Raw genomic sequence first — 25,467 nt, forward strand, 5'->3', positions numbered from 1 at the left:
CACATTGGTTGGGGTTTATGAGCTGCAGCTTTAAGGGAATCGGAACCACAGAAGCCGGGCTAGTTCTCTCCTGTGTAGGGTCGGACTCATCCTGTGAGGTGTTTCCTCACCTGGAAAATGAGAAGATGACATATCGGGGAATGGCTACATAAACAGTGGTATGTGCACATAATGGAATACTATATCCCAGGAACCCAAAGAAACACAGGGCAATCTGTATGAACCGATGAAGGGTAAAAAAAAACCATAATAACAAACTAGAAAAAGAACATACACAAGGAATACATCAATAAATTGAGGCAGGCAGGTGGGTGGTGCAGGGGATAGAGTGTTGGACCCAGAATCAGGTAGTTCCGAGTTCAGATCTGACCTCGGACACTTACTAGCTGTGGGATTTTGAGCAAGTCACTTAATCTCTGCCTGCATTAGTTTCTTCATCTGTAGAAGGGGAGAAATACTAGCACTTAACTCCCAGGATGGTGGTGAGCATCAAATGAAACAAGATTTGTAAAGTGCTATTATCATTAATACTTCATTACTGAATTAATAATTCAGTTACTTGGAGTAAAAATATTCTCAACTCCAAGTAACTGAATGTAACTGAAATACCAACAATAATATTGGGATATTTATTAGCTATATGACCTTTACCAACCTCTTTCTGCCTCAGTTTTCCCATCTGTAAAATAAGGGGATTAAACTCTGTGGCTTCTCAGATTCCTTCCAACTCTACATTTATTATTCTAGAATGTGACTAAAAGCACTTTTCTTTAATTTTCTTTGTTACAAGAGTGAGTAATTTCCAGAAACGACTTGCGTAGAAATAAAAATACATCACTAAAACTTATTTTTAAAGTGATTTTTTAAAAGAGAGTGGGCTGGAATAAATCTTTTCAACAGAAGATCTCTAAACTGCCTCTTTGATCTTTGTCTCTTTTCAATACTCAGGAGTGGTCTGGTGGGAGGTGAGGGGGATAGAGGAGTTGATCTTTGGAAATCGTTCCAGGCTCAATAATTCTTTTCTTACCAAAGATGAGAAGATGGATTTCAGGTTGGGAAAACAACCAGATAGGTGGGAAGTCTTGCAGCCTTTATAAAACCTAGGCTCTGTTTAGAGGGGTCCTCAAACTTTTAAAATAGGGGGCCAGTTCACTGTCCCTCAGACTGTTGGAGGGCTGGACTATAGTAAAAACAAAAACTTTGTTTTGTGGCCCTTTAAATAAAGAAACTTCATAGCCCTGGGTGAGGGGGATAAACATCCTCAGCTGCTGCATCTGGCCCGCGGCCGTAGTTTGAGGACCCCTGGTTTAGACGGTCATTCTCTTAAACAGAGACCTTCAGAACACTTCTCCACTTCCACCCCTTCTAGCTCCCCAGCTGGCCCTGTTTACAAGTTTCTACTTCTCTAGAAGGAAAAAATTACTGAATCCCTCATCTGCCCCACCTTCCTTGGCCAGACTATTAAAATGTAATCAACAAAATCACATTAGGCATGCAGATTCTAACTTAAAATACATATCTACACACACACACATACACACACACACAAGTAATTTAACAGTAATTAAGAGCTAATCACCAGCATCTAAGAAGCAAAAGCTGCTGTTTCTTGGTTTCGCTTTGGTCCTAGGGAAATGTATTTCATGAAGTCACAGAATCTCTATATTAGATGAAAGCTCAGAAGTCATTTAATTCAACGCATGGCTAACCAGGAATCCCTTTTTACAATATCTCTGATCATTTCTTGAAGACTTCTAATGATGGGGAACTCACTACCTTACCTCATATAAACCTCTTTGCCATTGGCTTGGGAATCTCAGGAAATACTAATTTGGGGTGAAAATAACTGTGTATGAAAGAGCTCCTTTTAGGTCAGAGACTTCAGTAAGCAGAGGATGTTGTTTCTATTTCAAACTTCTTGGAAATGTTTCTATATATTTTTTGTGAATTTTCTCTGTGAGGCTAGTGAACTAAGGTCTTGAGAGAGGTTAGGTTGGGAGATAGGACCGTGCAAAGGGAGGGACACAATGCTGCTATCTCTGTGACCCTGAAAAATCATTTAACTTCTCTTTGTTTCACTTTCCTCATATGTCACATGAGGGGGTTGTCCTAAATGATCTCTAAATCTATGATCATTTGGTGTACAAGCTGCCCAGCAGGTGAAAAGACTAATTTAGAAATTCTCAGACCATCAGACCATTTCACATGTCTCTATCCTAAATCACAGGATAGCAGAGCTGGAAGGGATTTTGGAAGCCACTTATTCTAACCCATATTCAAATGATAGTTCCTTGTGCGATGTAGCCAACCAGTGGCCATCCAGCTTTTGTCTGACGATCTCCAGTGATGGAGAACACGCCCTGTCTTTTGAGGCAGCCCATTAAACTCTGGATATCTCTCATTGTTGGGGAGTTATCCCCAAAATTATCAAAATTTGCAAAATTACGCCCATTGATCCCAGTCCTCTTCTTTGAAGGAGTGTTTGCATGAGCAGTGATGATGCAAAGGGTCACTTCTCTAAGTCCGCCTCATCCTGAGTATAGCCACTGGCATGGAAAATCCTGCCATCATCCCCAACTGTCTTCCATGCAATGATCTCGAAGTACTGTTTCAAGCAAAGTACTGGCTCTGGAGTCAGAATCCTGTCTCTGAAAATTTATACCTCCATGACCTTAGACAAGTCATTTAGCCTATGATCCATCCAATGATTCCATCGTGTGCCCACAGGCTGGAGGAACATTAAGAGACTCATGATAAAGATGGAGTGAGGTCATGCTAATCACAGTCTGAATCAGTGAAAAAAGCTAAGGAGGAAAAAGGCAATTTCAGAACCCTGGCTAGCAGCCAGCAGGCTCTGAAAACTAGGATACCTAACCTGCAAAGCTCAGACTTCACAAAAAAAGTGGTGTTTTTAAGTTCATGTTTCTTGTGAGGACATTTGTTTACTGTACTACAGCTCCCTTCTGCTCTCCCGAGGACCCTGCACCAGAGGGATCCAAATCAGCAACTCAGCAGGAGGAATCTCTTATTTTCCAAATGGCACTATCCAAAGGAAATCAGAGAAGGGATGTGAATGGACCAGGCTTCATGTGGAAGAAATTAGGGTTGACTTATTCAGGTGCTTCTGAAATCACCGGCCTATTCTCTTCAGACAAAAAGACACAAAACTTTAGGATGGGTCTTCCCGGGCACCAAATTGGCACATGAGCAAAAATCCCAAGAAAAAGGCAGTAAGGGAGCCAGAAACCCCATTTTACCAGCATTAGAACTGGAAAGAACCTTTCATCCTAACAACTCTCATTTATTGACTGTTTTAAGATTTATGAGATAACCTTGTGACACAGATGATGCAAAAATGACCATTTATGTTTTCCTGATAAGAAAATTAAGAGAGATTAAGTACTTCCCCATGACCACACAGCCAGAAAATGTTAGAACTGGAACTCAAACCCAAATATCCAGACCACAGAGCTCCTTCTAAGGAACTGAACCTCATGCTACAGTTTGTAGATTCCACTGTTAAGATCCTTTGATCATAACATTCTAAATCCTATGGATCCCTTCAGAGCTGATCGTCAATGTTCTAAGCAGTAGCATGTTTGGTTCTCACTTCCCATGTCCAGTTCTACATGCGAGCTTTGACTGTCTGTCTTTTAACATCCTAATTCAAATCTGGTCTCAGGTACTTGGTAGCTTGTGTGAGTCACTTAACCCTGTTTGCCTCACTTTTCTCATCTGTAAAATGGCCTGGAGAAGAAAATGACAAACCATTTCAGTATCTTTGCCAAGAAAACTCTAGATAGGGTGATAAAGAAAAATATGAGAGAAAAAAATGACTGAATAACAGCAACAATAAATGAGATTATAGAAGGAGCTCTGTGGTCTAGATATTTGGGTTTGAGTTCCATTTCAAATAATGTTTTATTGTCTTTAAAACCTTAGGCTATGGGATGTCAGAACCCAACAGGATCTTAAAACACCATAAGTCATATCTGAAAGGAATCTTAGAAGAAAACAATGTCAGAGCCGGAGAGGATTTTGGAAGCATTCTCATCGGAGCTGGGAGGAACCTTAGAACATAATGTCAGAACTGAGAGGAACTGGAAAGCAAATATCAGTATTGGAACATAGAATATTCAAGCTGCAAGGCATTTCCTAGCACATGCAGTCCAACCCCCTCATTGTACTAATGAAAAGTCTAGATGAGATCTCAAAGACATGGGAGCCCTTGGAGGGATTTTGGGAGGAAACAGATGATGGAGGCTGGTTTCCCAGTGCTGACAGCTGGTGAAGAGACTGTGGGCCTCTGACTCGTAAGCCTAACAGCTCAATAAATACCAGACAAACAAGCATTTTGAGGGTCAATATGTCAAGCAAGTCCATTTTCTAACCAGGGCAATGGCAACCCAAACAACAACAAAAATAATACCAATTCCACGATCCTGTTCTGCATGCTTTGTGCTCAATTCATTTCTCTGAAGAATACACAAGTATCTGCTTTATCCTTCCAATACTGGGAAGAAGATTTTACAGGATCAGGGGAGATTTAGAGCTGAAAGGGACACTAGCGCATTTAGTCGAGCTCCTAGATTCCATAAATGAGGATACTGAAGTTGCAGGTCACACAGACAATTGAGGGGAAATAGCTGAATTCGGTCTTCTGATAAGGAATTGAATCCTCTTTCTGCTAGACCAGATTCCATTTTCCCTCAGAGCGGGCAAGACTTGGGACCAAAGGATAGAAGAAACTCTGAGAAGTCACTGAGTCCAAGCTCTAGTTTGTAGATAAACGTAACATATTATGTGATTGAATGAGAAGAGAGATGAATTTAGTATCAGAGGATGTGGGTTTTAATCTCAGTTCTGCACCTTATTATTTGGGTAAATTCAGGCAAATAATTTAACCCCTGTCTCAGTTTGCTTATCTGAAAATTTAGGGGGTTGGACTAGATGATATCCAAGGTCATCTAGAAACCTACAACTCAAACCTAAGACTTTCCATTATAAAACCAATCTGCCTTCCATTATATTACCCAGCTACCCTAATCTCTGTGGGCCTTGGGTGCCTATCTGCTCAAATTAGGGTTTGGATTGGGTGATTTCTAGGATTCCTTCCAGTATAATATTCTTAGATTTTGTTTTTCCCATATCTATAGTAGATGAGAGAGCAGTGAATAGAGAACTGGATCTGGAGTCAGGAAGATTCATCTTTGTGAGTTCAAATCCAGCCTTAGACACTCACTAGCTGTGTAACCTCAGGCAAGTTACTCCACTCTGCTTGTCTTGGTTTTCTTACCTGTCAAATGAGCTGGAAAAGGAAATGGCCAACAAATCTAATATTTTGGTCAAGAAAATCCTAAATAGCTATAAAGAGGTGAACATGCCTGAAAGTTATTGAATAACAATGAAGAGGATGTTTAGATTGGCAAGATTTGGGAGCTCATGGACTCTTCAAGTGTTTGAAGGGCTGACATAGAGAAGAGGGTTTCAACTTGTTTTGTCTGGTTCAGAGGATGAAAGTAGGACCAGTGAGTGAAAGTTGCTGAGAGGCAGATGTGGGCTCAATGAAAGGAAAACATTTCCAAGCAAATAGATTTGTCTCAAGGTAGAATGCACTGTCTTGGGGAAAAATAGGCTTCCATCACCAGACACTTTCAAGAGGTGGTTCAGAGGACATCTCCTTCTACAGAATGTAGGAGGAAATGAGGAAAAGGACTATTTTATGTTTTTCATGCACCTAGTAGGGAATTAATATGTGCTCATTGGTTAGTTAAAGTGGCAAAAAGGTGTGGGCTGGGCAAGATGACTTCTAAGTTTCTTCCTGACTCTAAGATTTTATGAATGAACCTACCCTCTCCTTGAAGGTCATTATATTCCTCATTAATATATGATGCTTGATAACAATTAGATCTGTCTAATTACCAAGGACTGACTACTTTGGAATCAAACTAGGACGACCTTCCTATTGTAGAAATCCAGATACAACCCCAAAAGGCCAGCCCCTATGGACATTTTCCAGTGGTTCATGTCACTACTATTTGTATACTTCTCTTTTAAAAGGAAATTTATATTTCTTCACCAGCTACTTCTCCCGACTCTTTTTTCCCAAAGCTTACAAATAATTTTCCTATGAGGGAGCTTCATCTCATAGACAAGTTATTTCAGAATGGTTTGAGAAGGATCTTTAATTTTGGGGAAGAGGGGGACTCTGCTAAGACTTTAATCACTTAATAAGGACATACTAGAATTAGAATTTGAATCCAATCAATCATTAAGCATTTATTATGTGCTCACTATATTATATGAAATGCTGGGGATAGAAAAAATTCAAAACAGTCCCTGCCCTCTAGGAATCTCCTTTCTAGGGAGATACACACAAGATGCTTACAGAACAGATGCAAGGAAATCTTGGAAAGGCTAGCAGATGGGGCCTGCTGAAAAAGGTGACTTTGGGCAGAGATTTCAAAGAAGCTGAGGGTTCGAAAAGGAAAGAATCGGCAGTGGGGAAGCATTTGGGCATGAGGAGCAGATAATGCAAAGGCAAGAACCGGAGCAACATGGGCGAGGAATAAATAGGAAGTAGGCCAGTGTGGCTGGCCCATGGAGAATAATATATAACAAGACCGGAAAGAGAGAAAGAGCAAGATCTGTGAAGAGCTCTATTGTGCGAGGTGCTGGTGATGAAAGCACAGAGCTGGGGTCCTTCCCAGTGAACCACACTGCCCCCGAGCAAAGTCAGGTAACTTCAGCTGGCTGTGTGAAGTGGAGCCCTGGGTTTAATCATTCTGGTCCATAAAGCAGAGGAGGCCCAGCCTAGGCCCGGTAGAGCGATCAGGCCAGGCAGCCAGCACTGTAAATGAGCCCACAGATTGCTTGGTTAATAAAAAATAAAAAAATAAAAAAAGATCCCTAGAATATATGACCAATAACTATGGCCATAAAAGCCAAATTGGATTCCTTCCTGGAAGATGAGCTCTGGGCCCCATCTCTCTCCTCCCACTGAGGATTAACAGATATGTAAAACATTGCTGCACCAAGACTGCTCTGGCCAAGCCCTATCTATGGGCAGAGATGGTGGGGGGAGGAACAAGCCTCTGAATCTAGAATGGCTTCAGGTTCTACACTGGCTTCAGGTCACTAACTCTGTGTCACCCTGGCCAATTCATTTCCAGTCTAGTTTTAACTTTGATATGAAAGGGGTGGACCAGAGAGTCTCCAAGACCCCTCCACACTCTGACCTCCGGTGTTCTAAGGGCCCTCCCAGCCCAGACATTCTAAAGACCCTCTGAGACCTGCCATTCTTTGTTCTAAAAGTTCTGCTAGCTCTGACATTCTGTGTTCTGAGAGTTCTAGATCTGACATCCTGTGTTCTAAGGATCCTCCCAGCTCTGACATTCTGTGTTCTAAGGGCTCTGATATTTTGTGTTCTAAAAAAATCTTTCTAATCCTAATTTTTTTTCTTCTAAAGGCTCTTTCAGTTCTGTTATTTCATGTTCTAAAAGCTCTTGAAATTCCAGTATTCTTTCTATCCTATAAATCTCTTTCCGGTACTGACATTATTCTGTTTTAAAACAAAAGTCCCTCCCTGCTCTCTGACATGCTTTGTTCTAAGATCCCCTTCCAGCTCTACCCTTGTATGACCCTGAGGTTCTAGAATGAGCATCAGCCCTCTTCCTCCATAGATTTGCTCCAGGACTGCTCCCGGCTAAAAAGGACACTGATATGGAGGGAGGGTGGTGTCAGTGGGATGCTGAACTGGGACTGAAGTCTGGGTAATCAGAGTTGGAGATGGCACCATCCTGCTGCCCTTCCAGAGCCTGGACACCTGCTGCCCAAACCATCCAAGCAGAAACTGCATTAAAGCCTCCACACGGCTCAATAAGCAGAGACTTTCATTGTAGCCAAGAAGTAAAGGGGGGGGCTCCTCACAGCAGGCATTCCAGAGATTTAGCACAGTGTGTGCATGTGTCAGAGCCTAGGAGAGAAGAGCGCTGGGAAGGAAAGGCTAGTTCCACACTGACTCGAGCTGGAAACATCAAGGCAGGGCATGAGGCTCATGGTAGCCTCTGAAGCCTCATGAGCTCAGATCAGAAACAATGAAGGAAGCCTAGGAGCTTGGGAGCAGAAAGGGAAAGAGGTATCCCCTCCCCATCAGTCACCGAAGAAATTATTTCAGCAGTATGTGCAATGACTCCTTTGGAGAATATTGGCCTGGTTCCTAGTTCCAGCTCTGCCACTAACTCACTTTAAGACAAGGCAAGTAGACAGGATCCTGAATCTATCCGAATCTTAGTTTCCTCATCTGTAAAATGGGAATAGTAGTTCCTGGTCCATCTACATCATGAAGGATTGTGAGGATCAAGTGAGATAAGTCAGGAAGAAAGATTTTTGAAACCTATGTAGCTTTTTTGTTTTGGTTTTGTTTTAAAAACTGGGTCTCTTTATTTTATCAAGGTTGGATGAAAGCTTTGACCTCCTTTATTTCGGAACTGGATGACTCTAAAGGGGATGGTTTTCCCTTTATAGACAATTCAGTGGTCCCTGCTCCCAGCACCTCACCATATAAACACTGAACTTAGTGCAGATAAAGGTTAGCCCTCTTGAGTTAGAACTCCTGAGCTGAAGAGATCCATCAACTTCAGCCTCGTCCTACCTGGGATGTACAAGCATGGGTTTTCAGGCCCAGGCCAGTGAAAACTAGGAAATATTAAATAAACTAGATGAAGTTATTGTCTTAGGAATACTCATATCTTGAGCTATTTTGAGATACAAATAAAATTAGATGGAGAGAGGAAACAAAGGGGTTGAAATGAGGTTCATAGGAGAATCCGCAAAAGAGAACAAGACACAGTGGAAAAGAAATATATGAAAGAAAAGACTGTGGCGGGAAGGTGAAGGCAGAGAAGGAACCATATAGAGAGGATGAAGGCAGAGAAAATGTGATAGGAGAAGATAGAGATAGAGACAATACATGTGTTGAGGGTGGAAGGAGGTTACTACCTGTGTAACTCTGGAGCAACCAGGGGCACCATAGTGCACAGAGCGCCAGGCCTGGAGTCAGAAAGCTCGCCTTCCTGAGTTCAAATCCAGCCTCAGATATTTACTGGTTGTGTGACCCTAGGCAAGTCACTTCTCCCTGTTTGCCTCAGTTTGCTCATCTGTCAAATGAGTTGGAGAAGAACATTGCCAACCCCTTTGGTATTTTTCCCAACAAAGAGTTGGATATGACTGAGAGTGACTGAACAACAGCATATATTAGTCACAAAAGCTCAAGGAGCTTACATTCTGATGATGGAGACAAGATATATGTACATGTATATATGTAGATACAAAAGACACAAAAAGAAGGGAATCTTGGAGGGCAAGATATTGGCAGCTGAGGAGACCAAGAAAGGTCTCATGGAGAAGATGGCATTGGAGCTAAGTCTTAAAGGAAGTGAGGAAGATGGAAGAAGAAGACATTAGACATATGATTTCACTTCATTTTATCCCCATGAAAGAGGTGGAGGGGGGATGCTTCAAGTAGGAAGAGGATAGGCTGACTAGACTAATCTTATACAAAGTAATTGGAGAAGATTGTTGGGGAATCCATTTGTCATCCCTACTTCTGATCTCTAAGTTTAGTCCTACCAGCTCCAGGCTGGAAATAAGAGTATTTTCTAACAGAACCGGTTCCCTACCCTAGCTGGTTCATGCAGACAGAGTGCAGAGGAGGGAGGATGGGTAAGAAACGTTTATCACTTGGCTAAGGAGAAAAGGAAAGGATGAGCAATCCAGGTCATGACAGTGAAGGGTATGGATAAGCTGCCCTTGGTCCACATTAGCCTAACAGCAAATGGAGATTGGCCCAGTTGCCTGTCATAATTATGATGATGATGATGATAAAGCTTGACAGCTATGAACTTCAGAGACCCAGTGGCAAGTCTTGAAACCATTCTACTCCAATTCCAACTTTCAGAATAGGGATAAAAGCCAAAAAGTACCTAGGATGTAAAAAAAAAAATCTTACTGCAATTCAAAATCAGTTTGGAGACCTTCCCCATCCTCAGTCTCAGGGCAATAGAATCATGTGCTTGGGAGCCTGAGAGAATGTTTACACTCTTAGTCCTTTCCCAAGCTTAAAGGAGCCCCTGGAAACCCTGTCCCGTCAGGGGAACTACTGGAGAGTCAGAATCATAATATCAGATGAAGGAGGGCTCTTGGAACATAAAAGGTCAAAGGCAAGTAGAAACATAGCATAGAATGTGAGAGAGAGAAGGAGCCTTAGAAGACAGATCTGAATGGGGAGTGGTCTTCAACCAGCCTATTAGATTTGGAAAAGACATTAGAAAATATCTAGTCAATACCGTGGTACAGAGAAGGAAACTGAGATTCAGAGAAGGAGCTAATTTGTTCCAGTCATAGTTGAGATCCAGAATTTGAGTCATTCCCAGACTTGTATGTCATCTTCCCACTGTAAGGTCATAGATGCACATCAGAAGTGACAATATTTGCTTCTACACGCCCTCCCCTAAGCCGTGGTGGTCTCTGGGGTCCTATGGAGCCGGACTGGAAGAATCAGGGCAGAGGAGGACCAGGGGTGTCAGCAGAGAGCACTGGGGGCCAAGGGGAGGGAGCCAAAGCCTTGATTGCCTGGGCGGGGGACAGCCTGAATCTCTAGCAACATCAGTCAGCCCTTTATGGGCTGGACTGCGACTCCTTTACAACTCGGCTATAAAGCTGGGCTGGGAGCTGGAACTCAGCGAGCCAGGAGCCAGTGATTTGAAAGCCGATTGAAAATGGGGAGAGGGAGGGAGGAGGCTGGCAGTGTAAGGGGGACATTTCAAGGTTTGGGTTGTTTGTCATTTTGGAGGAGGGAGCCCGCCTGCCTGTTCGGAAGTCTAGCTTCACACGTTCTCAGAGCTGAGGGCTCCCTCCCCATTTCCCACCTCCCCACACAGGCTTGTTCCAGCACTCATCTAGAGCCCCTGGAAAGCCCACTGCCCCAGGCTTCCTGGCTGGAGGAAGGGAGATAAGCTACTGGGCAAAGAGGATGATGGGGAAAGGAGGGGAGCGATGGGGAAAGGGAAGAAAAGTTGGGGGAGGAAGTGAGAAGGGGAGGGGAAGCCCAGGATGTGTTTTGCAAATAGCCTCAAAGGAAAGAGAAATCATCCACTTAATCTAGGGGGAAAAGGGGAGGAGAAAGCAAATTGATTCCTATTAAAATATCACTAAAGACAAAGCTGGCAGGAAACAGCTTTCTGCCACACAAAAGGAACCCATACATTTGACAATACCTTTTATCTAGAGATCTTCAGGCTCATCTCTGGCTCTAATTAATGACTCTGGCCCTGGGAGTTTGGGAGGGAAACACTGTGAGTTCCCTCTACCTCTTCCCTCCTACCTCAACTGGAAAGATCCTTTAGGCTTCTTAAATGGAGATCAAATTAACCTAAGGTTGAGAGAGATCAGCACCCCCATCACTCCCCACTCCAACCTCCCACCCTCAATCCCTTTCTTCTGCAACACAAAGGAACACCTGGTTGCAAGGTAGTTAGTTTAATGGGAAAATTCTTCTTGAAATTGGGCATTTTATGGTCAGCATGCTAGAGCATTCCTGGCTTCCCTTTTCAGTGTTCTCTTAAACCCAATGGTTGAGTCATAGAACATGGAATGTCAGTGCTTGGAGAAGACTTTGGGACCCAGAGATTGTCCGATCTGGGAGACCTTTAGAAAAGAATTGAAAGTGAACTTAGAACACAGAATATCAGAACTGGGAAGAGAGACATGGAATGCCAGAGCGGGGAAACTGCAGTACAGAATATCAGACTTGGGAGGAGCTTAGAACATATATTAGAGCTAGAAAAGGCTTTGGAACAGGGAATTTCAGAGCTAGAAAGAGACCCTGGAACATGAAATGTTGGCACTGGAGAGACTTTGGACTCTTGTAGTCCAACCCATTCCCCTCACCCCCCTTTTTTTAAGAGCATAGCAAAAATGGCCTTCGAGGTTCACACAGCTCCTAAGTGTCTGAGGGCAGATTTGAACTCGGGAATATGAGTCTTCCTCACTCCAGGTCTGATACTTTATCCACTGCCTATCAGGGCAGTTATGGCAGTGTATTAGATAGAGTGCTAGACCTGCAGTCAGCAAGACTCATCTTCCTGCGTTCCAATCTGGGCTCATTTACTAGCTGTGTGACCCTGGGTAAGGCATTTCACCCGGTTGCCTCAGCCTCCTCATCTGTAAAATGAGTTGCAGAAGGAAATGGCCAACCGCTCCAGGATCCTTGCCAAGAAAACCCCAAATGGGATTATGAAGAATCAGACACGGCTGAAAACAACATGGCTAAATAAAGGAAACAATTTAACCCCCTACATGATGAAGGTTAGGGGAAGAGGTAGGGCCAACCCAGGTGTCAGGTTCAGTCCATTATCCCAGGCTCTGATGGGGACAGGGAAGAGGATGCTGAGGGCACAGGCCAGACAGGCAATCAGTGAGGAGGAGCTGTAGCTCCTCAAGGTCTGGCTGTTACAGCTGGTGCTGAGACTGCTGGCAAAGACAGCAGCCAAGAGCACGGAGTAATTAGCATCCCTGCCTCCCAACAACTGTACCACCTCCCCACTCCCGACTCCCCACATCTGCTCAGTAGACACTGCGTGCAGACATTGCCCTTTCCTGGCAGAGTGCTGGGAGACCCCATTTCCTGCCTGTCTGTTTCCTTCCTTCTATTCCAGCACCCCATCCCTAGATGTACTCCTATTCTCCCAAAGCAGGTATAGATGGGGATTTGGCTCTTTTCCTGCCTCCTACCAGAGCATGACTCTGATTTCAGGGCACAGAGATAGAGGAAGGGAAGAGGGGAAAGGAACAGGATTCAGGGACAGTATAAGCAAGAACAGTATTCTTCTATCATGTTACTAGTAGCCCCAGCCCCAACTCCATGACTGGTTCTTAGTGTTAACAGTTTAAAGGGTTTTTTAAGGGCTTTTTGTTGAGGCAATTGAGGTTAAGTGACTTGCTCAGGGTCACACAGGTAGAAGTGTTAAGTGTCAAAGGTCGAATTTGAACTCAGGTCCTCCTGATTTCAGGGTTGGTGCTCTATCTACTGCCCCTAAAGTTATTTTTAAAAAGCATTTTTCTACCCTAACTTCCCACATATGATTTACTGGACCAGGCCCATAAGATTCAGTCAGCCCAGGGGGCTGCAGGGAACTGGAAGGAGTGCGGATGACTATGAAGGTGATTCACCAATGCCTGTACAATATGCTTGCTAAATAATATGCTCTTCTTCTGACAGTAAATGACTGCAGATCTCTAGGTCATTGTCCTCCCTGGAATATCTGAAGGTCTGGAATACACCTGCTCTTGGGGCTCTTGCTCTTTCTCTTCTTCCTCACCCTCTTTCTTAAAATTCCTATCCATCTTCTAGACCCCAAATCAAATGGCACTCTTTCCAGGAAACCTTTCTTGACTCCTACACCAAGCTGGCAGTAATGGCTTTCCCCACCAATTTCCCATAGCACATTGCACTTCCCAAAAGTCCTGCCCACATAATATCATATATTATAGTCAACTGGGATGATGTTCTAACCCTCTACTAGACTACAAAGAGAGGCTGTGCTGGAGCCAGGAGCCGAATGTTAAATTTCTAACTAATAAGGTATTGACACCTCAGAAGTTGGCAAATGTTATAAATCAGAGTTGTATTTATTGTTTTGTCAATTGTCTAGAATTAAGAAATTGGTGAAGATGAATAATATAGATTAAATTTGAAAGTATGGCCCACATGCATCCCTCTCCTCACAAGAGTCGGTTGTAAGCAGCATTTCACTGGCTGAGTACAAGCCTCATGAGGGTAAAGATTTATCTGATCTTGACACCTCCCTCTGGGTCTGATCCTGAACTCTGTACATGTTAGTATTTGTGGTCACATCACTGCTTTTTTGGCCCATATTTTTCTCATGCACTTAGCTGAATGGCCTGGATGATTCACATCAGTCTGACAATTCACACTTTCTGATTGTCTCTCTAAGGGGATGTAGAGGGGTGAGCGCTGCACTCCAACCTTGGTTTCACACCAGCATCCCATTGATTCTTCTTCAAATCTGGTATGGGGGTGGAGGCTATAGTCTCTATCTCTGTCTTTCTATCTATTTCCCTGTCAGTCTCTCTGTCTTTCTCCTTCCCAAGTCTCTCTTTCTGTCTCTTCCTCCCTGTCTTTCTCTGTCTCTTTCTCCTTCCTATGTTTCTCTCTGTCTCTGTCTCTCTCTGTCTCTTTCTCCTTCCTAAGTCTCTTTCTGTCTCTTCCTCCCTGTCTTTCTCTCTTTCTTTTTCCTATGTTTCTGTCTCTTTCTCTCTGTGTGTCTCTGTCTCTCTTTCTCCTTCCTAAGTCTCTTTCTGTCTCTTCTTCCCTGTCTTTCTCTCTCTTTCTCATTCCTATGTTTCTCTGTCTTTCTGTGTCTCTATCTCTCCCCTCTTTTTCTCCTTCCTTTCTTTCTCTCCATCTTCATCTCTGTCTCTCTTTGTCTCTTTCTCTCCATCTCTATCTTTCAGTTTCTGTCTCTTCTTTCTCTCTCTGTCTGTCCATCTCTCTGAATGTTTCTCTTTTCTTTGTCTCTCTCTGTGTGCCCCCTTCTCATCTGCCTCCTCTCAAACCCGTTCTCTTTGTGTCTCTGTCCCTCCCATGTGCAGGTTATACGTATTCCCCCAGTAAACTGTAAACCCCTTGAGGACAGGAGCTTTTTTCACATGGGTTTTGTAGTAACTAACTACCAGCTGACAAATGCTTCTGTCAGTGGGGCAAACATGTGCCGGCATTTCCCAGCATGACAAATCGGTGCTGAACACCAGTTACACCAGCTGCTTAAAAAGAGGGTGGGGGAAGACTACTCTGCCCACCTCCCTGCACCGATCCCCATCTGCAGTCCCATTTCTCTCCAGCTCAGCCTAACATCTGAAAGAGAAACCAAACCTTAGATATCATTGGAGTGAAGCCCCAAGAAAGAAACCTTTAATCTTCTAAAGAATTCCTTTCATTTGCCAGCTTCTCACGTGATCCTGATCAAGAGAAAAACAAGTCCCAGCTGTGTCTACACCATAACAAATCATTGCAGTGAAAAAGACAAAACATCTGCAGGAAAAGCCTTAAGTGCAAGTCAATCAGCCAGATGTTTGCCTTAGAGAACACTAGACACCCGGATGCTCAGAGGCAGTCAGGTAACTCACAAAATTCTTTTATCAATTTCTGTCCAGATGTCCTCAATTTTTATTCATAACCCATCATTTAAGGTCTTGGGGTCCAGCTTCACAATATGGGAAGTCTACTAGCTTGATCTCTTCTCAGAATCTGCACCCTAATCTAGCATCTCCAAACCTTTGCACGAGCCGTCTGTCCCCCACATCCGAAATGCCCTCTCTGCTCACTCCACTCTTTAGAATACCTAGAATTCTTAGAATCAGCATAGATATCATCTGCAGGAAGGCTTTCCTTTCCTTTCTTCTAAAAACATCATCTTTATTCATTCGTTCATCTTATCCTTCCCATTGGTAATCTCTTTAAAGGCAGAGCTGGGTTTATTGTTTTGTTCTGTTGGCCTTTGTATTTTCAGTGCCTAGAACAGGGCTTTGAACAAAATCAGTGCTTATTAAATGCATGTCAGATTCGATCAATGACCGGTTCAGTCACCGAATCGGGACAAAATAGAAAACCGGCAATCATGAGTTAGTCAGATCAGAAGAATGAGATAGGATTCAGGCATCTGGCAGGAGACCTAGGTCAGCTATTTATTATCTGGCACGATTTTGAATTTTCCACTCTCTGGGTCTCAGTTTTTCCACTCTAGAAGATGAAAGATTTCAAACTAGATGGCATCTAAGACATCTTTTAGCTCTAACATTATAACTTACTCTTTGATCTAGGTACCAGGAATGGAGCACAAATATGGGGTTTGATGGTTTGCATGTTCCTAATAAACTTATTTGTATCCTGAAGTGCAATCATCTATAGTGATGTTCGATTTTCCTCCTAGATTATAAGCTCCCTGAAGGCAGGAGCTGTACCATCTCCAATTGTATATCCCCTACAGAGCCCAGAATTGTGCTTACTACGCTCTTGAAAGGGTAATTAGGTGGAGCCATAGTGCACAGAAAGCTATGAAGTCTCATCTTCCTGAGTTCAAATCTGACCTCAGACACTGGATGTTTCACACTGGGCAAGTCACTTTACCCTGTTTGCCTCAGTTTCTTCATTTGTCAAATGAGGTAGAGAAGGAAATGGCAACCAGTTACAATATCTTTGCCAAGAAAACTCCAAGTAGGGATACAAAGTGTTAGACGTGACTGAAAAATGACAGAAAAAGATTATAGGTCCAGGATGTTTTTCCCTATGATGTGCCACCTGTTGGACCTACAGAGCGAGTACATCCAGAATGAGCCAAGAGGGTGGAAGGGGACAGTTTATTGGTCCAAAAACTTCCCAGCCCCAAACTTAAAGGAAAATCTATTTGAAAGGGGAAAAATAAGACTGGTAAACAATGAAAAACTGGTATACACTTGAAGCAATGAAATACTGGCTGAAGTACTGGATAGAGTGCCAGGCTTGGAGAATATATTCACTTCCTGTCTCTGACACTTCCCAGTTCAGTTTAATGTTTCTCTCTTTGTCTCTCTCTGTGTGCCCCCTTCCCATCTGCCTCTTCTCTTTGTGTCTCTGTCCCTTCCACTTGCAGGTTAAACATACGACCCTAGTCACTCAATATCTAGGTAGCTAGGAAGACTCTTTAGGATTTAGTTATTAAATCAAAAATGTATCTCCATCAGTGTAGATAGTGGGAATTCCTCTTGTGATAAAATCACATATCCAGGTATTTGTGTAATTTTTCAGCATGCATTAAAAATCGTTCCAATTAGAGGTCACGCCATAAAGGGAGAGGGTTGGACTCAAGGATTTCCAGGGTCCCTTCCATCTCTTAACATTGCATTCCCTCACTTCTATGATCTAGGATTGGGGGGGAAATTGCATCTCGTATTCAGGTCATTTTGGGTCTTGCATACTTCTCGGTATCTCTCAATCTTCCAGAAAAGGAGGGAGTCCAAGCATATACCCAGTGGCTTTAGAAAACCCCATTTTCCAGAAGTGGTCAAGACCTGAGACATATTCACCCTCCCTAGAGGAGAGAAAATAAAAACATTTTCTTTCCTTAATGGGAACCACTTGCAGTTAGCCCATAATTTCCCCTCTATTAACGAGGTTTGGCAAAGTGTATAAACTCCTTGTGCCAGCTTGAGCCTGATGCCTTAAGGCAGATGGCTGGGAGTAAATGTGCCTTCCCCACATAGCTCCTCCACCCCACCCTCAAATTCTCCTCAGAGAAACCGCAAGGACAACAAATACTCTCAGGCTACCCTCGAATGGCCGTTTCCTGGGCACATTTCCTCCTGTCACCTGTATGGGCTCAGTTTGAGCTACTCCATGCAACCCACTTCAGGTCCCCTGTTCATCCTTGTATCTCTTCCCCCACTCCAATCCAAGAATTTTGCCCCGTTCTATTTCCAGGATAAAGGTTAGCCCAGAGATAACAGAACTTAGAACTGGAAGAAGATGTAGAAATTATCTCATGTAACCTTTCGTTTTACACAAGGGGAAACTGAAGACCATTGAGTGTATGTGATTTGTCTGAGGTCCTAAGACAACTATGTAGCAGCTGATAATAGAACTGGGCTTTATATCTCAAGATCTGTTCTACTCCATATGTTCTCTCAGTTTCCAATGGGGCATTGGGAGACCTATTAAAGGTAGCAGCACTCCCTTTCCAGTGTTAAGATCTCTGTTCCAAGCTCCCAGACTCATCTGGTCTCTCTCCTCCATTCAGGCTGACATGGCTCCTACTGGTCTTCCCAGCCCAGTTCAGAAGTCCCAACCTAAGTGAAATCTTTGTTCATTCCAGCCAGAAATGCTCATTCTCTCCTCTGATTTCCAATATCACTATCTCTGTACCATTCAAAGGACCTTATCAAATACTGCTCTGATTCATAGATTGTGTACTCTGGGTTCAAATTCTATGTTTTGGGAACTCATTATCTGTGTGATCTTGGATGGGTCACTTTACTTACTGTCAGTTTCCTCATCTGTAAAACAGGGATAATAATAGCTGTCATGCGCAAAAAAGAGAGCCCATGGAAAGTCATGGAGTGCAATGAGAACCTGAATTTAAATCCAAACCCCGTCAGTTTCTTCATCTGTAAAAAGAGGGGATGGGCTAGATAATCTCTAAGATTTCCTTTAGCTCTAGACCTTCTAGGGGTTCTTCACCTAAGATATATAAGCTTTTTTAAATTGATAATTGTATTTTAATGTAGTTGGATTCCTTTGTATTTTCTTTAATGCATTTTAAGATCTCTTGCAAAGAGAGTCTATAGGTTTCCCTGGAGCACCAGAGGTGGGTCATGATATAAAAAAAGATCACGAACCCCTCCCTTCAGTCTCTAATCCAATGTTTTAGAGACTATAAATCCCCATACATTGTCAATTCTTATTACCACCATTCCTTACTCTCTCCCTTGTATCCTGCAGTAGACTAGAAGCTTCCTAGTGTCAGGGACTGATTTTCCCCCTTTATATCTCTAGGGGTTAGCACAGTGCCTAGGACATAATAAGTATTTAATAAAGACTGGTTGGATTGAACTTAATTTTCTACATGTCATATGCCCCCACCTCCTTCAACCTCCCCAAAGCTAAGTTTTCTTACCTACAAAATGAGTGGATTGGATTTTGTTATCATTCAATGATGTTCGGTCATATCTGACTCTTTGTGACACTTTGTGGCATTTTCTTGGCAAAAACACTAGAGTGGTCTGTCATTTCCTTCTCCAGTTCATTTTACAAATAAGGAAACTGAGGCAAACAGAGTAAAGTGGTCACACAGCTAGGAAGTGTCTGAGACTAGATTTGAACTCAGCCTTTCTGCCTCTGTTGAGCTGTGCCAACTGGGTGATTTCAATTTGCTTCACACTCCCATGGTTCCTACCCCAACAGTAGAATGTAAGCTTAATGAGGCAGGGATGCTTGTATTTGGATTTTTATCCTCTAATATATAGTGTGTCAATCGCATTTAGTGGCAGGTAATCAATATTTGTTGACTAGGACTGAACGGGCCTTTGTCCAGCACTCATCTCCTCTGGGGAGGATGGAGAACCCAAGGCACAGAGTGGCAGGATATTGGAACCAAATCCCACTGCACTCTAGGTCCTCAGTTATCTGCTCCTCTAAAGAGCTAGGGGACAAACACTCTAGCCAAGCCAAGAAAAAGGGCTCCTATTCCCTGGAAGGCTGGGGAAGCTGAGCCTCTTCTGATGTGGATGATTCTTAGGAAACCCACCAGATAAATGAAACATACCAATCCAGGGAACTCCATAAATATTCATCAAATGGCTGAATAAGGGAATACCTGTCTAGCCCTTCACTCTGCTTGGATATCTGGCCTCTTTCCCCGGGGGGGGGAGGAGCACAGAGAAGAACTCTCCACCCTTTTCATTCCTCTCCCCTCATTCTGTATGAATAGCAGAATGATTATTTGCACGGCTGCTTTAAACAGATTTAAAAAGCAGCCTCTTCCCTCCCCCTTCAGTCCTGAAGCACATTCCCTGTTGAAAACAAAGAGTCAGTATAGGGATTTTTTGCCCTGCTTCTCTCCCAGAAAACGTGGCTCCCGTGGGTGGGATCCACTGACCCTGCTTCCTTCCAGGGTAACAGCGGTGCTCAAGAGGCATCTTTCTGCCTGACTCGGCCCATACTGGGAAGTAGGCTCTGGGAGCTTGGAGCATGGTAGGTGGGGAGGGACACTGCCCTCCTTCCCCCAGGAAAGAACTGATCTTCTGGCCTCTGCCAGGCAACTGACAAACGAGCCCGCGCTGACTCCCTGTGAAATGGCACTTGAGGAAAACATGCATATTTGGGAGTTGTTGCATGTTTCTCTTTCGAACCGATGCTGTTCTCTTTATTTCTTTTCCCTGACAAACCCTGCCTGTGCTTTAGTGCCTCGGAATCCAGACCAGGAGGCTATTTTGACAGATTTTGACACCTCCCCTGGCAGGCAAAATACTCCCATTAGGGGAGGGGGAGAGATGAAGAAGAGTTTTCAGATGACAAGCCCTTCTCCCAGATCCCGAGACCTGGGTCTTTAGGACAACCGGACAGCTTCAGCCTTTCAGGAAAACATTTTGTCTATAATAAGCTTTTAAGTGCAATAGCACTGTCAGATATTTCTGTCGTGACAGTATCCCCATTTGCAGGGGGTGGAGGGTCCAGAAAGGAAAGCAAGAAGAATCCCAACTATATTCTCCAGTATAAGAAGGTGAATCAGCCTTTCAAATCAGTCTCCCAGCTTCTGTGGAGGTAACCTCTGACTTCTGAGAAGAAAGGAGAGCTTCAAATAATCTCTAATAAACTCTAATAAAAATAGTTAACATGTATATAATGCTTTAAGGTTTGCAAAACCTTATTTCTTTATTATTTGCTATCTCATTTGGTCCTCTCAAGAATCTATGATATAAATGCTATTATTATTCCCAGTTTACAGATGAAAAAAACTGAGGCTGAAAGAAGTAAACTGACTTGGCAAGAGTCATGCAGTGACCTTGGTTCTCTGAGGTTGGATTTAAAGTCAAAACTGCTTGATGCCAAATTTAACACCCTTTCCACTGTCCCACATTACTTCTAGATAGAGGTTCTTAACTTCTTTTATACCATGGATTTTTTGGAAATCTGCTGAAGGCTCTAGATCCTTTCTCAGAATGTTCTCAAATACATACAATAAAATACAGAGGATTAGACAGGAAGTCGATTGTATTGACACAAAAATTTAATTTTGGGGTTTTTTAATGCTATTTTTAAATTTAAGTTTACAGACTCCCTGAAATCACGGCTTTAGATTGTGTGTTTATTAAGGGGAAGGAGAGAAGAGGAAAAAAAGGCAATGGCCTTTGAGACAGGATTCAGACTTCATGCTCTTTAAAGTCAGAGCTCTACACAGTGCTTTGTTATCCTGCTTCTACCTGGGAAGCTTCCTTTGGGCACAAACACTGTGCCACTTAACTACCTATGAGACCTAGGCATGCCGCTTCATTTCTCTTCTTACTTTCCTCGTTGGACTCCATGGCCTCCAAGGTCCCCTTCCCAGCACTAAATCAAAACCCTATGAGATAAGTTGGGGGAGGGAGGGAGAAACATGAGTAGTTACCATCTGCCCCCCCCACTAAAGGCTTAGATCCTTCACATAGTAGGTGGTTCTTAACTCTTTGTTAAATTGAATTATTTATTCAATTGTTTAGTCTCCCCTGAAAGCCAAAAAATCCTATTTCCCCCCCCCCAAAAAAAAAATCCTATCCCCATCTCTGGTATTAATCACATGCCAATCAGGATTTAAACTGGGCAGGAAACAAATCAGCACCTCAGGAATGGGTCAGAACACAGATCCTAGGAGTAGAGAAGTAGATATGGATTTAAGTGCCATATGGTTTATTTCCCCCATTTTACAAATGTGGAAACTGAATCTTAAAAGTGCTAAATGATAATATGCTATTTTTGTCCATTGAGGCACAGGAGGAGTCATTGTCTGGGCTATAGTACAAGCCTGAATCTGGGCTTCAAAAGTCAGGATAATCAGATTCAAATCCCTGATCATTCATAGATACTATCAGTATGACCTTGAGCCTCAGTTTCCTTATATGTAACAGGAGTAGCCAGATAGTCTAAGATCCCTTTCCAGTTCTAAATCAAACATATAACTTTCCTAGTTTCCTATTTCCCCGCATATAATGGAGAATTATATTTTCTTATCCCAAGGGAGTATCAATAGTGGTAAAAAGTCCTAAGGCCTTTGCAGATTCACTGGGGTAGAATCCAATTCTCCACCCCAAGATTGAGTTCCACCCCTAAGCTAGGAACCATCTGCAAAGCTCTAAAAAGCAGAATATCACTGAGAGGGGCCTTGAGAAATCACAAAATCCAGTCTCTTCCTTTTACAGATGAGAAAGCTGAGACCCTCAGAGAGGATGCCTCCCCCTGCCCCCAGGTTAATGTGAAAGCCCAAATTATAATCCAGATTTCCTGATTTATAATCAAGCAGCATTATTAGAGGTGACATTTGTAGCTAGGTTTCTGGTTTTGGAAGATAAGAAAAGATGAGATGGGGCTGTAGGCAAGGGACAAGGTGGGCTGAGGGAAGCAGAATATTTGAAAACATGTTTTAAAAACCCCTAAGCACAAAATCCTAATCCTGGGAAGGATGTCACTCACTGAAATTCCAGGCACCTCCCAACCCCAGGTTTCCTCCCTATAATGAAGGTGGAAATTCAGCTTCTCAGTATCTGGGATGATTTATTCATCTAAAGTGATCTCCTAGTAGGCAGGGGATATCAGATGTGGGTTTCATACCACCCCATATCCCATGCTTCTCAGAGGGAACTGGAGCTGCTGCTGAGAGTGTGGAGAGTGTGTTAAGTAGGCTGGTGGAAGGGGTGGGAACAGGATGTGTCACTTAAATTAAGAGAAACTCCCCCTATGATCCGAAGCTTGGGAACAGAGGCAAGGAGGCCCTGAAATAAGAATGGCCCTGTCCCTCATAAGTCAAAGTTAGAGAGAGAGAGAGAGAGAGAGAGAGAGAGAGAGAGAGAGAGAGAGAGAGAAAGAGAAAAGGGAGTAAGAGTCAGAGAAAAGCAGGCAGAGGAATAAGAATGAAAGTCCTATAGAAAGGGGGGAAGGATTGTAGAGGGAAATGTAGAAAGAAGTGGAGGGGGATTATTAGGGGAGAGACAGAGACATGGAGACAAGAGACAGAGGAGATTGAAGGGATGCTGATTTCAACACAAGAAGTGATTTGGAGGTAGATGGAGGTTTAAGAAGGGATAAGGGATAGATGCTAATAGGAATGGAGAAAGAGAATGTAGAACAGGAAACACTAAGTTCAGATTTAATCTGGCACAGCAATTTGGGAGATAACTTTTGTTTTCTAACAGAAAGCAGGAGCCACAGCAGCCCTATAGTCACCCAGACTGAGCTCTGTTCTCTAAGTGGCCTCAGTGCTTGAAAGCAGTCAAAGGGGACTGACTGTCTCTGACTAACTCTCTCTGTCTTTCTCTGTCTCTCTGTCTCTGTCTGTCTGTCTCTGTGTCTCTGTCTCTCTGTCTGTGTCTGTCTCTCTGTCTCTGTCTCTGTCTCTCTCTTTCTCTGTCTTTCTCATCTGACACAATGGTCTTCCTCCATTCCTACCATCTCCTCAGATAAGCGAGCCAGCCCCTGACCAGAAGCCAGGTACAACACAATCCTGGCACAGGAGTGTATGTCAGGGGAGTCAGGTGCGGGCAGGAGAGAGGCCCCAAATACACATGTGCTCCAGGCACTTGGATGTGCATGTGAGAGTGAATGGGTTTCTCAGAGTATATGCATGAATCCACTGATCAATCATCTACCCTCACTGTGGTTCCCACACTAGCATCCTCACGCCCCTGACCGCCGTGTAAGTTAAAGCTGGAGAGATGGGGTCAGGGAAGGTGGAACCTGGCGTTCAGCAGCTGAGATTCACTCTAAGGTCCCTTCGGTCACGGCTTCCCCGGACCTGTCCGAGGTGCTGAAATCTTGGAAGGACAAATGCTTGTCTCGGGAGGGGCTGCGAGCTAAGGGAGCAGAGCCTCGGAAGCCCAACCTGCCATTAGCCGGAGGGGGCGAGCTCCGTTTCCCCGGGGGACTTTGGAAAAGTTCTTTGCGCTGCAGTGTTGGCACCAACCTGATACCACTGCGCTCTCCCCCCTCCCCTTCTGTCCCCATGAACCTCAGCCTTTTTGTTCTCTGCTCCTTTTGCCCCCACCCCCGCGGGCCCAGGATCCATTTCCTTGCCTGCCACCCCACCCCAAGAAAGCGAAGGGAGGAGGGAAGATGGTTTACTGGGGCAGCAGCCCGAGAAGCTCCTTCTAGGCATCCTTCCGCGCTAGCTCCTCTGTTTCAGCCTCCCACCTCCTCTTTCCAGCTCAGCTCGAATCTCGGCCCTTCCGTGGGCCACTAAGATGAGGGTACTAGAGCAGAAGAGCTTGGGTCCCTTCTAGCTCCGACATGCTGTAAGCTCATGACTGGATAGAACCCTTCTGTTAGTTGTCTCTCTCGAATCTCTCCCCGCCTCACGACCCACCTTTAAAGCTGTGGAGTGTGTATGGGGGGGGGCGGCAAGAAGAGCTGTAAATCTTATTAACCCTTTCCATTCTTCCCCCTTCCTACCCGCTACAATACCCCCTGCTGCCCCAAGCCTCTAGAGCTCCTCGGTCCGCTCAACTTTTACCCAACCGCGCGATAAGATGGAAGAGGGGGCGGGAAGGGACAGCTCGAAAAGGGGCTGCCATTGGCACCTCTTCTAAAAAACTAAGTAATCTGTCCGTCCTTCTGAAGCCTCGGCCTCAGGGAGATCGTAGGTGCTGCAGAATAGGAGAGGAGAGGTCCGCTGGGTTATCCGGCCTCTTTAGCGCCTGGGACCCTAGTTCGCCACCCTCCCGCCCCACAGCCCCACTGTCGGCCAGGCGGCAGAGAGAGTCTGGCATCTGGGCAGGCGGGCACTGAGCCACGTGGCCCGCCGGCCGCCGAGTGCCCATCCTTCCCCTCTCGCCCTGTCCCGCCACCCTCACCTGCCCCACTCACCTCTGGCTGAACCGTCGGGCGCCCGGGCGCTCCTGGCCCCGCGGGCCACAGCCCCCAGAGGCGCGCCGTGTCCAGGGCGCACCCGGAGGCTGGGACGCTGCGGCCACTTGGAGCTGCTCCCCTCCCCCAGAAGCCGCGGGCGGTCACGGAGCCCGCGGACTTCCTCCGAGCCAGAGGCCGGCCCGGGGCCCCCAGCTCGGGCTTGGCACTCGGGCTGCTGGGGCGCACCGGTCGCCCGTCGCGGCTGGGCTGGACTCTGGCCCGGGGGCTGCGCAGCGCAGCCTAGCCCGCCGGCTCGGCCAGCCAGACAGCGAGCTAGGCGAACGAAAGAGCGAGCAGCAGCAGCCCCACGGAACCCGCCGCCGCCGCCTTTTATCCGCCGCCCGCCTTTGTTTGGGTCCCGGCTTCTACCATCGGCCGTGGCGATAGGGGGGGCAGACTCCCCAGCCTCGTCGTATCCCCGGTGGGCCCCTTCCAGCCACTCTTCCCCCTCCACCTCTGTGGCCGGCCCGGGGCCTCGGTTGTGCCGCCGCCGCGCGGCGAGATGCAGAACCCAGAAGCTCCGCGCAGCTGCTCCTGCTCCTTCCCCTGCAGGAACCCGAGCGGTGGTACAGCCGGACTCTATATATTGGGCAGGCGGAGGCTACAAAGGGGAGGATGTTTTGGGGAGGCTGCCACAGAGAGGCGAGTTTGGGGAGCAGAGCAGCGACCTCTGGGGGTCCGTTTCCGTCTCTGCAAAGGGCAAAAGCCCATGGTACCCCCTCTCCCGTTTCTTATTGATTTCCCACTTACCACCAAGAATCTTC

The 25,467-nt window shown here is 44.9% G+C and overlaps 1 protein-coding gene across 1 annotated transcript in view; it reads right to left on the reverse strand.

Moving 5' to 3' along the window:
• The window catches only part of DISP3 (dispatched RND transporter family member 3), a 74,083-nt gene extending 49,075 nt beyond the window's left edge, over positions 1–25,008 (reverse strand). The window contains exon 1 of the mRNA XM_031962866.1: positions 24,662–25,008. The gene's annotated coding sequence lies outside the window, so the exon portion shown is untranslated. The remainder of the gene's footprint in view (positions 1–24,661) is intronic.
• Between the last annotated feature and the right edge of the window lie 459 nt (positions 25,009–25,467).

Source organism: Sarcophilus harrisii, chromosome 3 (assembly GCF_902635505.1).
Source record: "Sarcophilus harrisii chromosome 3, mSarHar1.11, whole genome shotgun sequence".
NCBI lineage: Eukaryota > Metazoa > Chordata > Mammalia > Dasyuromorphia > Dasyuridae > Sarcophilus > Sarcophilus harrisii.